The following is a 12,327-nucleotide window of genomic DNA, read 5'->3' as shown; positions in this document are numbered from 1 at the left end:
AATGAAGTGTCCATTTGGCTGATTATTTTCAACAGAATTTAAAATGGTATCAATATCATCACAATATTATTGGGATTTTTTTCATAGTTTTTGCAGAAAGACAACTATATCTGAGTCAGATTATGCTATTTTCTCCTTTATGGGGAAAAAGCCTATTACTTGTATTTCACTGGCTTTTTAAAAATCCATCTTAGGTAGTATTTTGAAATACTTTAGTAATCTCTACTAACCAGTAAGTAAATAACTGTCCCCTTAAGAACAAATCATGTGATTCATAGAACAAAGAGGTATAGCCACATGACCTTACAGTGATTCTTCTAGAATGATGAGTATGAGTATGTGTGAGTGACAGTGTGTGTGTGCATACACATGCATACTCAATCAGGGGAAGAAGGATAAAGGTGGATAAAGGTCAGCAGCCTTATCTATGAATGTGTAAATCTGCATACTTCTAATTTTATACAAAGGCAAGGCATCTTTGAACCCTCAATGCAATGGCATGTTTTCTTTTGACTGATGAAAAATAATTCCCTCTGTAATTATCAATTAATGTTGACTTTCCAGAGACTTACCATCTTTTCACAATTGAGACACAAAGGCAGAGTTATAACTGCATCTGATAGCACAACTACATTCAGGAGGCAGCGATAGGGGTGGGGGAGGGAAAAGGTGTTGTTTTTTGGCATCAAAGGAAAAGAATAGACCAGGTAGTGTTTTGTGACTAAAATTTACACAACCTATGAGCGCTGAAGAATTGATGCTTTTGAACTGTGGTGTTGGAGAAGACTCTTGAGAGTCCCTTGGACTGCAAAGAGATCCAACCAGCCCATCCTAAAGGAGATCAGTCCTAGGTGTTCACTGGAAGGACTAATGTTGAAGCTGAAACTCCAATACTTTGGCCATCTGATGCGAAGAGCTGACTCATTTGAAAAGACCCTGATGCTGGGAAAGATTGAGGGAAGGAGGAGAAGGGGATGACAGAGGATGAGATGGTTGGATGGCATTACCTGCTCAATGGACATGGGTTTGGGTGGACTTTGGGAGTTGGTGATAGACAGGGAGGTCTGGCGTGCTGCAGTTCATGGGGTCGCAAAGAGTTGGACACGACTGAGCGACTGAACTGAACTGATATGATGTTTAATACCAAGAAGTAACAAGCATGGAGAAAAAAATTCATGCTATAAAGCCAGACTAAACATCAAATTTGAATCTTCACTTTACCACCTACATTGCTTAACTACGGGCTTGTTGCTTGACTCTTGATGACCCTCTTCCCTTGTCCTCAAGATGGATGGAACTGATAACACACCCCACAGGATTAGCTGTGATGACTGATAAGCTGATAAATGCAAAGTAAGGTGTAACACAGAGTAGGTACATTAAGCAGGGGCTTACGAAGAGTCTTTCTATGTGAAGAAGATCATCCAGAGCAGGTACTTCAAAGAAATTAACTTGAAAGTCAGAGCCTTTCTAGTCCCGCAAAGGAAAAGAAACTTTCATTTAACTGAGTTTTCATCCCAATAGCTGCCATGTTTTACCTTCTATTTCTTTTTGATACCAAATAGGAGATTTTTGCTCACTGACATCAAGAATTTGAGCACTCTTTTGTTTGTAGACCCTACTTTCTCTTTAACCCACTCTCTCATGTCTGTTCAAGGCAGGAAACACAGTAACTTGCTCCCTCCTTCTCTTCTAAGCAGTTAATTCTGCCTTTTCTCATTCTTGGAATGGCTTTCCCACTTCCTTAGCAAAACTTTCAACCTTTCTTTTTCAATATTGTTTTAAAAGAGTAGGACTCCAAGACAATCAAATTACATCTGAGTTTTATATGTTATGTGTTTATAAAAAGCAATGTCAGATTCATGTTGATATATGGCAAAACCAATACAATATTGTAAAGTTAAAAAATAAAATAAAATTAAAAAAAAAAGCAATGTCTGGGAAGGGGCTTGGGGGAGAATGGATAAATATATATGAATGGCTGAATTGCCCTGCTGTCCACCTGAAACTATCACAACATTGTTAGTTGGGTGTTTGTTGTTGCTGTTCAATGGCTAAGTCATGTTCAACTCTTTGTGACCCCCATGGACTGCAGCATGCCAGGCTTCCCTGTCCTTTACTATTTCCCAGAGTTTGCTCAGACTCATGTCCTTAAGTCGGTATATATACTCCAATATAAAATTAAAAGTTCAAAAAAAGTTAAAAAATACAAAGTAATGTCTGGATGCTCCGATTACATCAACACAGAAAAACAGCATCTAGTTCAACGCTTACCATTAGGCAAATTACCATACCATTGTTAACTATTTTACAAACTAATAAAAAAATTTCCCATTAGGCAGATTACCATATTGGTGTTAACTGGCTTACAAACCAATAAATAGATTTCCCAGTGAAAAATGTCAAGAATTTCAAAAGTTGATGAAGGAACTACTGTAGACTAGACAAAAGACTTGAGCTAGACATAGAGGCTTAATTTATTCAGATACCAAACAAAACTCAAGGACTTCTACATTTCCATAGTACCTGACCCTCTGCTGTCCACCTGCTTAAAAAAAGGAGCCATAAACTACATTTTATCTTCTAACTAAAATCTAGTTAAGATATGAGAAATATAAGAAAAACATCTGAGCACAAAATATAAAGTTAGCATGAATTAGATAACTATAATTTTTAAAGTAATGGGAATAGGGGATTAAGGCAAAAAAATAGAGAGAAGAAAAAGGAAAATAAATGGGGACAATAATATCGAATAAAAATACAGAAATTAAGGCAGAAAACAAAACAAAACTGATAGAGTGATCTAGACAATATTTAGTGTCATTTACCAAAACTAAGTGAATACCTCTAGGGAATTCAATTTGTGTTCAAGATTATATAGGATGATAGAAGACAAAAAGGAAAAGGTATAGTTCCCAATTTTTAACAATTTATAAAATAACTGAGAAGGGAAAAGGTACATGCATGACTGGTCTGAGATAGAGCAGGTTCAAGGAAAGGGCATGGAATCTGCAGTCACTCAGGCCCTGTTCTGACACTAAATGCTCTCATGACCTGGGACCACCCAAGTGAGTCACTCTGGACCTCAGTTTTCTCATATGTAACATGAGGAGATCTGACTACATGGGCTCAAAGTTTATTCTATAACTCCAGTTTACGAGAGGGCATACTCCATAACTGAGACAAAAATTATTGAAAGAATAGAATTTAAAAACCAAAAACGTCACTTTATTGAGGGGTTACTTTGTGCCAGGTGTTGTTAACTATTTTACACATGCAAATTCTAAATCTTCATAATCGTGTTTTGAGGATACTCTATATCACCTGTATTAATGAGAAAACCAAGGCAAAAGAACCTTATAAGGGCAGTTACTCAATGTTTCACAACTGGTAAGCTTGAAATCATACTCAAACTCACAGGTTGATTACAGAATTTATGCACTTAAGTATAGTTTCTAAATGTCTGTTCATACAGAAATTTGCTAATGGTTAAATAAACTACAAGGAACTAAAAGGAATGAGGGACCTATGCCTCAGTGTGCATGGACCCAGTCTTCAGAATAGATTAAGTGGTAAAAACAGATAAATAGCAACACATGTATTAGTTATTCTGTGGGAGATGGGGCAGAGTGAAATTTAAAAGAGGATAAGGGAGTGGATTATTGACAAAGTGTCAAAGAGAAAATTATAGGCAAAACAATGTACAAAACTCCAAAGCAAGAAATGAGAATCATATGAGAAAGACAAAACTCCTATCTGGTCAGCCGCCATGTGGACTCAGTCAGAAATAACAGTAATGAGAGGTGGGAAATAAGGGAGGGTCTTGGAGACCAGATGCTTGAGTGAAGACAAGGCAACCTCAGAAAATATATAGGTATAAAATAATGAAAACAGTATCTGAAAAATGAGAAAAATATTTTCTAGGGGCAAAAGAAAAATGTTTGAACAAAGAGAACAAAGAAATTTAGGTGCCATTAAAAGTCAGAAACCTGTATGTAGATCAAGAAGCAACGTTAGAACCAGACATGGAACAATGGACTGGTTCAAGATCGGGAAAGGAGTTTGTCAAGACTGTATATCGTCATCCTGCTTATTTAACTTATATGCAGAGTACATCATGTGAAATGTTGGGCTGCATGAAACACAAGCTAGAATCAAGATTGCTAGGAAACTATCAATAACCTCACATATGCAGATGATACCACCCTTATGGCAGAAAGCAAAGAAGAACTAAAGAGCCTCTTGATGAAAGTGAAAGAGGAGAGTGAAAAAGCTGGCTTAAAACTCAACATTCAAAAAACTAAGATCATGGCATCCAGTCCCATCACTTCATGGCAAATAGATGGGGAAAAAATGAAAACAGTGACAGACTTTACTTTCCTGGGCTCCAAAATCACTGCAGATGGTGACTGCAGCCATGAAATTAAAACACTTGCTCCTTGGAAGAAAAGCTATGGCAAACCTAGACAGCGTATTAAAAAGCAGAGACATCACTTTGCTCACAAAGGTCGGTAAAGTCAAAGCTACGGTTTTTCAGTAGTCATGTACAGATGTTAAGAGTTGGACTACAAAGAAAGCTGAGCGCCGAAGAATTGATGCTGTGGACTTTGATGCTTTTGAACTGTGGTGTTGGAGAAGACTCTTGAGAGTCCCTTGGACTGCAAGGAGATCAAACCAGTCAATCCTAAAGGAAATCAGTCCTGAATATTCATTGGAAAGATTGATGCTGAAGCTAAAGCTTCAATACTTTGGCCACCTGATGTAAAGAGCTGACTCACTGGAAAAGACCCTGATGCTGGGGAAGACTGAGGGCAGGAGGAGAAGGGGTGACAGAGGATGAGATGGTTGGATGGCATCACCAAGTCAATTGACATGAGTTTGAACAAGCTCCAGGAGATGGTGAAGGACAGGGAGGCCTGACATGCTGCAGTCCATCAGGTTGCAAAGAGTCAGACATGACTGAATGACTGAACAATAACAATAAAAAGTCAGAAAAGTAGAAAAATAGCTGTTGGGTTGATAAACAAGGGAAATGAATGAGTAGGTGTTTTAGCAAAAGCGGATTCAGGTTGGAAGTTAGATAAACGGTCAGAGATTGAGCATTATTTCTGAATTGCAGCCTTTAGTACTGCATCAAAATGGGCATTTCAGGGTCATTGAAGCAGCCAACAGAGTCTGGCTTCTGCAAATATTTTAACTGCCAAATTTGAAGCATCTCCAAGCAGTACAAGTGTAGATGAGGAAGTGAAATTGTTGGAAAATTCTGATGAAACATATTTTCTTCCTCCTAAAGCTCAAAAACAATTCATTGGTCTAAAATTGGACTTCCAGAAATAGCAAATGCAATGCAATTCAAACAATAATTATAATCTGAGCTAACATTTATTGAACCCTTCCATGTACCAGGAATCAAGCTGTTTTAAAGGTACCATCTCATTCAGTACTTCCCGTGAAAGAAGAGAAAACGTTGTAGGTGGCCATAAACTATGATTCCAGCCTGCTTGCCCTATCCACATTTATATATGAAATTCAACACTCCTAGTAAGCAAGACAATTTTAAAAAGTCAGGTGTTTAGGGCAAATTCTACCCTTCATTAGTTGTCACCACACCAGGGAAGAACGGGTAGAGGTATCATTACCACCTCACACAGGAGAGGCCAAAGGAATCCATGGCATTAAAAAGAACTCAAAGAAATGTCAAACGTGAAAAGGACTTCAGTGCATAAAAGTTAAATGAGGCAATCTAATAGAACACATGCTCTTAAAACCTTCAGCCTCCCATTTTTATTCTGTAATGTAAACATAATATTACTACCTGGAGGGTGGATGAGAAACAACTGAGGTCAGTTTAGTTCTCAGGAGGAGTGAAATAGAAGAACATCACTCATATTTATAATTAACCAGATTATTTCTGTAATAACTATGAGAGACACTCAAAATGCAATGGCTTGCTGAAGTTTCTTCTTATAACTAAAAATAAAAAAATAAAATAAGAACATCTGCAAAGGTATACCTGGTAGTTCTCTAATTAATGATCAAAAGTGCACTGACTTCACAATTTCACATTTTTATGTAAAGTCTTATTTGATTGTAATTAGCCCAGACTACAGAACATAATTAGGACTAATGATTCCTTAATGCAATCAGAATCCCAGAAGAACAATATCAACAGACTTTTATTGGTATTAGTGATGCAAACTTGTAAAATATAGAGCCAATTAACCTATAACAATGCTTCCAAAATAAAAAATAAAAATAAATTATGGGTGCATTACAAAACAGCTTCATGAATATACCAGGAACATAAAAACTGAGTTAATAGTCAAACCTCACAGGATCAGTCTTTCTTAAGTGCTAAAGATAGTCACAATTGTGAAGAATGTTAAAATATGCTACTCTTAATGAGATTAAGCATTTAAAGGCTTTCCAAGATACTGCAGGTTCTGTGGTGTCAACACAGCTCCCGAGAGTTACGAATTTCACAATTTCTAGATCATGTAACAAAATTCAATTATAGTGGCCATAAGTTTTGAAAAACTAAGTGTAGGGGAAAAAGTAAAGGGGAGGGGAACTTAGTAAACATTTTTGCTTTGCGACCCTCAGAGCATAACAAGCAAGTGTAATGTCTTGTCCATTACATCCTAAGTCTGTAAGATTCATTTTTCAGCCTCATGAAATGGTTTTGAACCCCTCTGGAGAGGGAAAAAAAATTTTTTACAGATATATATATATATATCTGTATTGAGACATTCCTGTTGCAATTTCTGAAAAGTCAGTAAATAGAATTTGTCTTAACACAGTAGGACTCTCCAGTGAAATTTCTCCAATGGAATTTTGTAATCCACCCTTAAAAAGTGTGGACTATTTCACATAATTAGATTTGGAAATCCAACTGTTCTCCATCCATTTCCAAAAAGTACCAAAGTGAACGTGTTAGCACAGGATGGATTCTCTTGACTGAGCCTTGAAGTAAAACTTGAAAAATACAAATTGGCATACAACTTTCACTGAACCAAAATGAAATCCCAGCTGGGCTTTAGTCAGACATTAAGGGAGAGGTGCAATATTTGAAATATGTAATCTAAACAGTATGCTCAAATTTCTTAAATATTTTGAGTTTCTTCTCACAATACTGCAGATTCATAGCAGCTTGCCGCTGAGACAGATGCCAAAATCATACGCTAGGAGGATAGGGGACAGACTTTTAGATTTGGGGAATTAACTAATCCCTTACCTGCTGTCATTTGTCAGTATTTCTAGGGAGAGTTCAGCCAAGTTCACATAGATATGCCAAAGGGATAAATCAAAACCACCACCATGATTGAACAGGTAACAAAATCTCTGACTTCATCTATCATCTTCCACACTTTCAGGCAGAACATTCCTAGTTCCTAGTTCTGTTTCTTTTTTTTTTTTTAGTCAACACACAAATTTATCATGCTCAATCTTTTATTAAACATGATTTAGTAGAGCTGATTAAAAGCATTCACCAGGAATGTCTAAAAGAATTTTTCTTTATTTGGGATAGTCGCACAGCTTTCATTTTAGTTATCAAGATTCAGGTAATCTCCTTTGTGCCCAGAAGTGTAGGCTGAGATCATAGGGCTTGGGTGCTGTCTTTATGGGGCTTATCATCTTTCCTGAGGAAGCAGCAATACTCATAATACTATTGATAACTCCTGAGGCAAAATGAGTCCATAAATAGGGAAGGCAAAAAAATAGATACTGAAAAGAAGGAATGAGATGTGTGGCTAGGACTCCAACAAGAAGGAGAGTCTTGAACAGAATCTTCCCCCATACTTGCACTTTGGACAAAAGGAAAGGAAGCACACATATGCATGTGTGATGAGGATTACTTCAAGGAACATAAAATAGATGATGACAAAAAGGAATGCCGTAATTTCTTCTTTACCCACTAAGTGTGTTTTTAAGCTTCTCCAAGCTGTCACTTAGGTTTTTGCTTCTTGCAACAGCTTTAGACTCAGAACTTAAGAACTTGAGACCCGACCTTCCCACTCTCCTGAAAGGAACCACAAAGTGCCCTAAGCAGTAAATGAAAGCAAGCCTGTACATGAATGCCAGGAGGACCATTTGCTACTCTAGCCAGCAAAGATTCCCTCTCAAAAACCACTACTCCACATAACTTGATCCTATAAAGCTTTATGTTTAAAGTCAAATTTCTCACTACAACTTACAAAATCTTCCAGCCTCTGCCATTAGTAGTGCTTCTCCCATTTATCTACAGACAGGATGCAGAGAAAAGAGTCTTAGACGTCCCCATGGGAGTTAGGGTGTGGAATTTATACATGTCATGATCATATGTACAGAAAAACATATTCATACTTCATCAAAAGCAAGGAGAAAAGAATGTTAAATTTTCTAATCGAGGTGTCTTCAGCTTTTCTTCCCTCTGTCTTGTTTTATATTCTTTTATGAGATGATCAATCAGGGATGGACACAGAGAAAATAGAAAAGAGGCTCAGGAGAAAACAGAGTCTATTATACTGAGAGAGCCCAGAGAGCCAGTTACATCAGTCCATGATGGGATGACCTGTGGGGAACGGCCAGGGCGTGAGCTCAGCCAAGCAGGTGGGAATCAGAGAATGAGGAACTAGGGGCAAGTGGCTTGATCGGGAGAAGTGAAGGGGGGGGGTCCACACCAACATGAATGAATGTCACTAGGTCACTCAGAGGAAGGTCGGAAGGAGAATCTGTGGCAGGGGGCACCTTGTCACCTGGTCTGGATGCTCACAGTCTGTTTATGAGAATGGTGAGGCATCAGGGAACGGCAGATTTAAGGGTGAACACACAAGTTCTTTCCATTGCTTTCTGTTTATAAGATTATTTTAGGAGGTAAATTCTGTCTTTTATGGATAAATTATAGGGTTTAGGGGTTTCTAATGCAATCTTTTCCCAAAATGGCACCTTAAGGGGAGTAGGAAGCTAGGTGATGCCATGGGGATTAAATGGGGTCCCTGGTTTTTGCATGGGTCTTCAGTCAGTGTCTTCAGCTAGGCTACCCATTCCTGAGTACTTGTGAAGCTGTCTGCTAAGATGTGACTGCTGAATCCCCAGCTTTTTTTTTTCTTAGTCCACTCCAGGACACTTCCCCACAGACCATGGACAGAGGAGCCTGACGGGCTACAGTCCATTCGGTCGCAAAAGAGTCGAACACGACTGAAGCGACTTAGCATGCACACACGTCTCTGTGACTAAACACGTTTATTTTGCTGTGACTAAAGGGGGAAAATTAGGACATAGTGACTGATCACTTGTTTCTGCTACTTTTTTCTACTTTTCTTCACTCTTCTACTCTCAGAGATTCAAGGCTTCACCACCTCCTCTGCCACCTTCTGGTGGTGTCTATGCACCTGCTTCCCACTTTCCAAGGGGCTGGCGCAGAAAATCAATGGAGAGAGGCAATTAAAAAAAAAAAAACTACATTGGTTATATGTATAATATCATATATGAAACGAATCACCAGTTCAGGTTCGATGCATGATACAGGATGCTTGGGGCTGGTGCACTGGGACGACCCAGAGGAATGGTAAGGAGAGGGAGGTGGGAGGGGAGTTCAGGATGGGGAACATGTTTATACCCGTGGCGGATTCATGTTGATGTATGGCAAAACCAATACAATATTGTAAAGTAATTAGCCTCTAATTAAAATAAATAAATTTATAATAAAAATAAAAAAATATTATCTCCACTGAGTTGAGGCTATAACATGTACTCAAAAAAAAAGGCCATGACTTGTAAAAGATATTTTATACTTTAAGCCTCAATTAAACAAATCACTCAATCATATGGATTTTGTCTTCTATTTGTACCCTAATTTTACAAGAATAAAGGAAATGTCAATAAAACAATTTTGTAAGTAGGATTTTAACTAAAAAAGGAAGAGGAGAAACATAGGATAAGGAGGAGATAAAGAAGGGAGGGAGAAAAGAGAAGCACATTCCCACACGAGAAATGTTCTCAGCTTGCTACAGATTCAGCACAGTTTATTCTACTCCTCAATTTTAAATAATCCTTGATGCTTATTATGACTAATTTTGTAGTACTGAAAGAAGATTCTGAAATCTAGAGTTATAATTGCATAACTAGACTGTTTTTCTCAGGACAATGAACCATTATAGATGTTCAAAAATAAGAAAAAATAATTGCCATTACTACTTAGAAAATGCATTCAACAAAGATAACCCGCTTTTTCTGCCCGTGGACGCCGCCAAGAAAGCATCATTGAAGTCTTCCCCGCCTCCACCGCCATCATGTCTAAATCAGAGTCTCCCAAAGAGCCCGAACAGCTGTGGAAGCTCTTCATCGGAGGATTGAGCTTTGAAACAACCGATGAGAGTCTGAGGAGCCATTTTGAGCAATGGGGAACGCTCACAGACTGTGTGGTAATGAGGGATCCAAACACCAAGCGCTCCAGAGGCTTCGGGTTTGTCACATACGCCACGGTGGAGGAGGTGGATGCGGCCATGAATGCAAGGCCACACAAGGTGGACGGAAGAGCTGTGGAACCAAAGAGGGCCGTCTCAAGAGAAGATTCTCAAAGACCTGGTGCCCACTTAACTGTGAAAAAGATTTTTGTTGGTGGCATTAAAGAAGACACTGAAGAACATCACCTGAGAGATTATTTTGAACAGTACAGGAAAATTGAAGTAATTGAAATCATGACTGACCGAGGCAGTGGCAAAAAGAGAGGCTTTGCTTTTGTAACCTTTGATGACCATGACTCCGTAGACAAGATTGTCATTCAGAAATACCACACTGTGAATGGCCACAGCTGTCAAGTGAGAAAAGCCCTGTCTAAGCAAGAGATGGCTAGTGCTTCATCCAGCCAGAGAGGTCGAAGTGGTTCTGGAAGCTTTGGTGGCAGTCGTGGAGGTGGTTTTGGTGGGAATGACAACTTTGGTCATAGAGGAAACTTCAGTGGTCGAGGTGGCTTTGGTGGCAGCTGTGGTGGTGGCAGATATGGTGGCAGTGGGGATGGATATAATGGATTTGGCAATGATGGAGGTGGCGGAAGCTACAATGATTTTGGCAATTACAACAATCAATCTTCAAATCTTGGACCCATGAAAGGAGGAAACTTTGGAGGCAGAAGTTCTGGCCCCTATGGTGGTGGAGGCCAATACTTTGCCAAACCACGAAACCAAGGTGGCTATGGTGGCTCCAGCAGCAGCAGTAGCTATGGCAGTGGCAGAAGGTTTTAATTACTGCCAGGAAACAAAGCTTAGCAGGAGAGGACAGCCAGAGAAGTGACAGGGAAGCTACAGCTTACAACAGATTTGTGAACTCAGCCAAGCACAGTGGTGGCAGGGCCTAGCTGCTACAAAGAAGACATGTTTTAGACAATACTCATGTGTATGGGCAAAAAACTCAAGGACTGTACTTGTGACTAATTGTATAACAGGTTATTTTAGTTTCTGTTCTGTGGAAAGTGTAAAGCATTCCAACAAAGGGTTTTAATGTAGATTTTTTTTTTTGCACCCATGCTGTTGATTGCTAAATGTAATAGTCTGATCATGACGCTGAATAAATGTCTTTTTTTTTTTTTCAATGTGCTATGTAAAGTTAGTCTACTCTGAAGCCATTTTGGTAAACTACCCCAACAGTGTGAAATTAGAATTCCTTCAGGGTGATGCCAGGTTCCATTTGAAACTTATTTACAACCTGCTTGGTGGAGAAGCTGTTGTCTTCAGAACCTTGGTGTAGTTGAACTGACAGTTACTGTGTTGTGACCTGGAATTCACCATTAAAAGGGTCACCCTTGCAAAAAAAAAAAAAAACAAAGATAACCCTCTCCCTTATATCACTTCAGTGCATAAAAATGTAATCATGAATATTTCCAATTCAGGCCAACATCAGAGAGAACTACAATATTTTATTAGTAAAGTTAAAGGACAGCTCTCTCACAATCATTTATTTACACTTTTATATATGTGTTAGATGTATTTGCTTTGGCATGTAACACACTCTTTTCAAAGGAGCCAATGAGTACCGATTAATGATGAAATTATGTTATTAAAAGAACCAATCTGCATTTTAGGTATGTTTCTAAATCATGTGTTAAAAACACAGTCTGCCTCATTTGTTAGTAATTAAAACAGTTGCAATGTCTTTTCCAATTACCTACTGAATTGTGAAGTAACTTCTTCCTGTCTGCTAACCTTGTGTGCAGACAGATTAGGGAAAATAGAAATTAATGCTCCAGCAGCATCTCGGCAGAGTTGTCAACACATACAGGATTCATGCATTAAAAAATTAGTGTAACTTAAAATAACACCCTCACATTTTAAAATTATATGTTGCTGTTCA

The 12,327-nt window shown here is 38.5% G+C and overlaps 1 protein-coding gene and 1 pseudogene across 17 annotated transcripts in view; one reads left to right on the top strand and one right to left on the bottom strand.

Annotated features, from left to right (window-relative positions):
- Positions 1-12,327, bottom strand: part of THSD7B (thrombospondin type 1 domain containing 7B) — a 1,262,144-nt gene that overhangs the window by 798,647 nt on the left and 451,170 nt on the right. The gene's annotated exons all lie outside the window — the stretch shown is intronic.
- LOC147378258 (heterogeneous nuclear ribonucleoprotein A1-like) lies at positions 10,257-11,549 on the top strand (annotated as a pseudogene). Its single transcript, XR_015151625.1, has one exon. The product of XR_015151625.1 is annotated as a heterogeneous nuclear ribonucleoprotein A1-like (transcript).

This window comes from Bos grunniens, chromosome 2 (genome assembly GCF_055505025.1).
Source record: "Bos grunniens cultivar Pamir isolate PY7600 chromosome 2, Bosgru_T2T1.0, whole genome shotgun sequence".
NCBI lineage: Eukaryota > Metazoa > Chordata > Mammalia > Artiodactyla > Bovidae > Bos > Bos grunniens.
The sequence above is the reverse complement of the archived record's forward strand: the minus strand, read 5'-3'. Positions and strand labels throughout refer to the sequence as shown.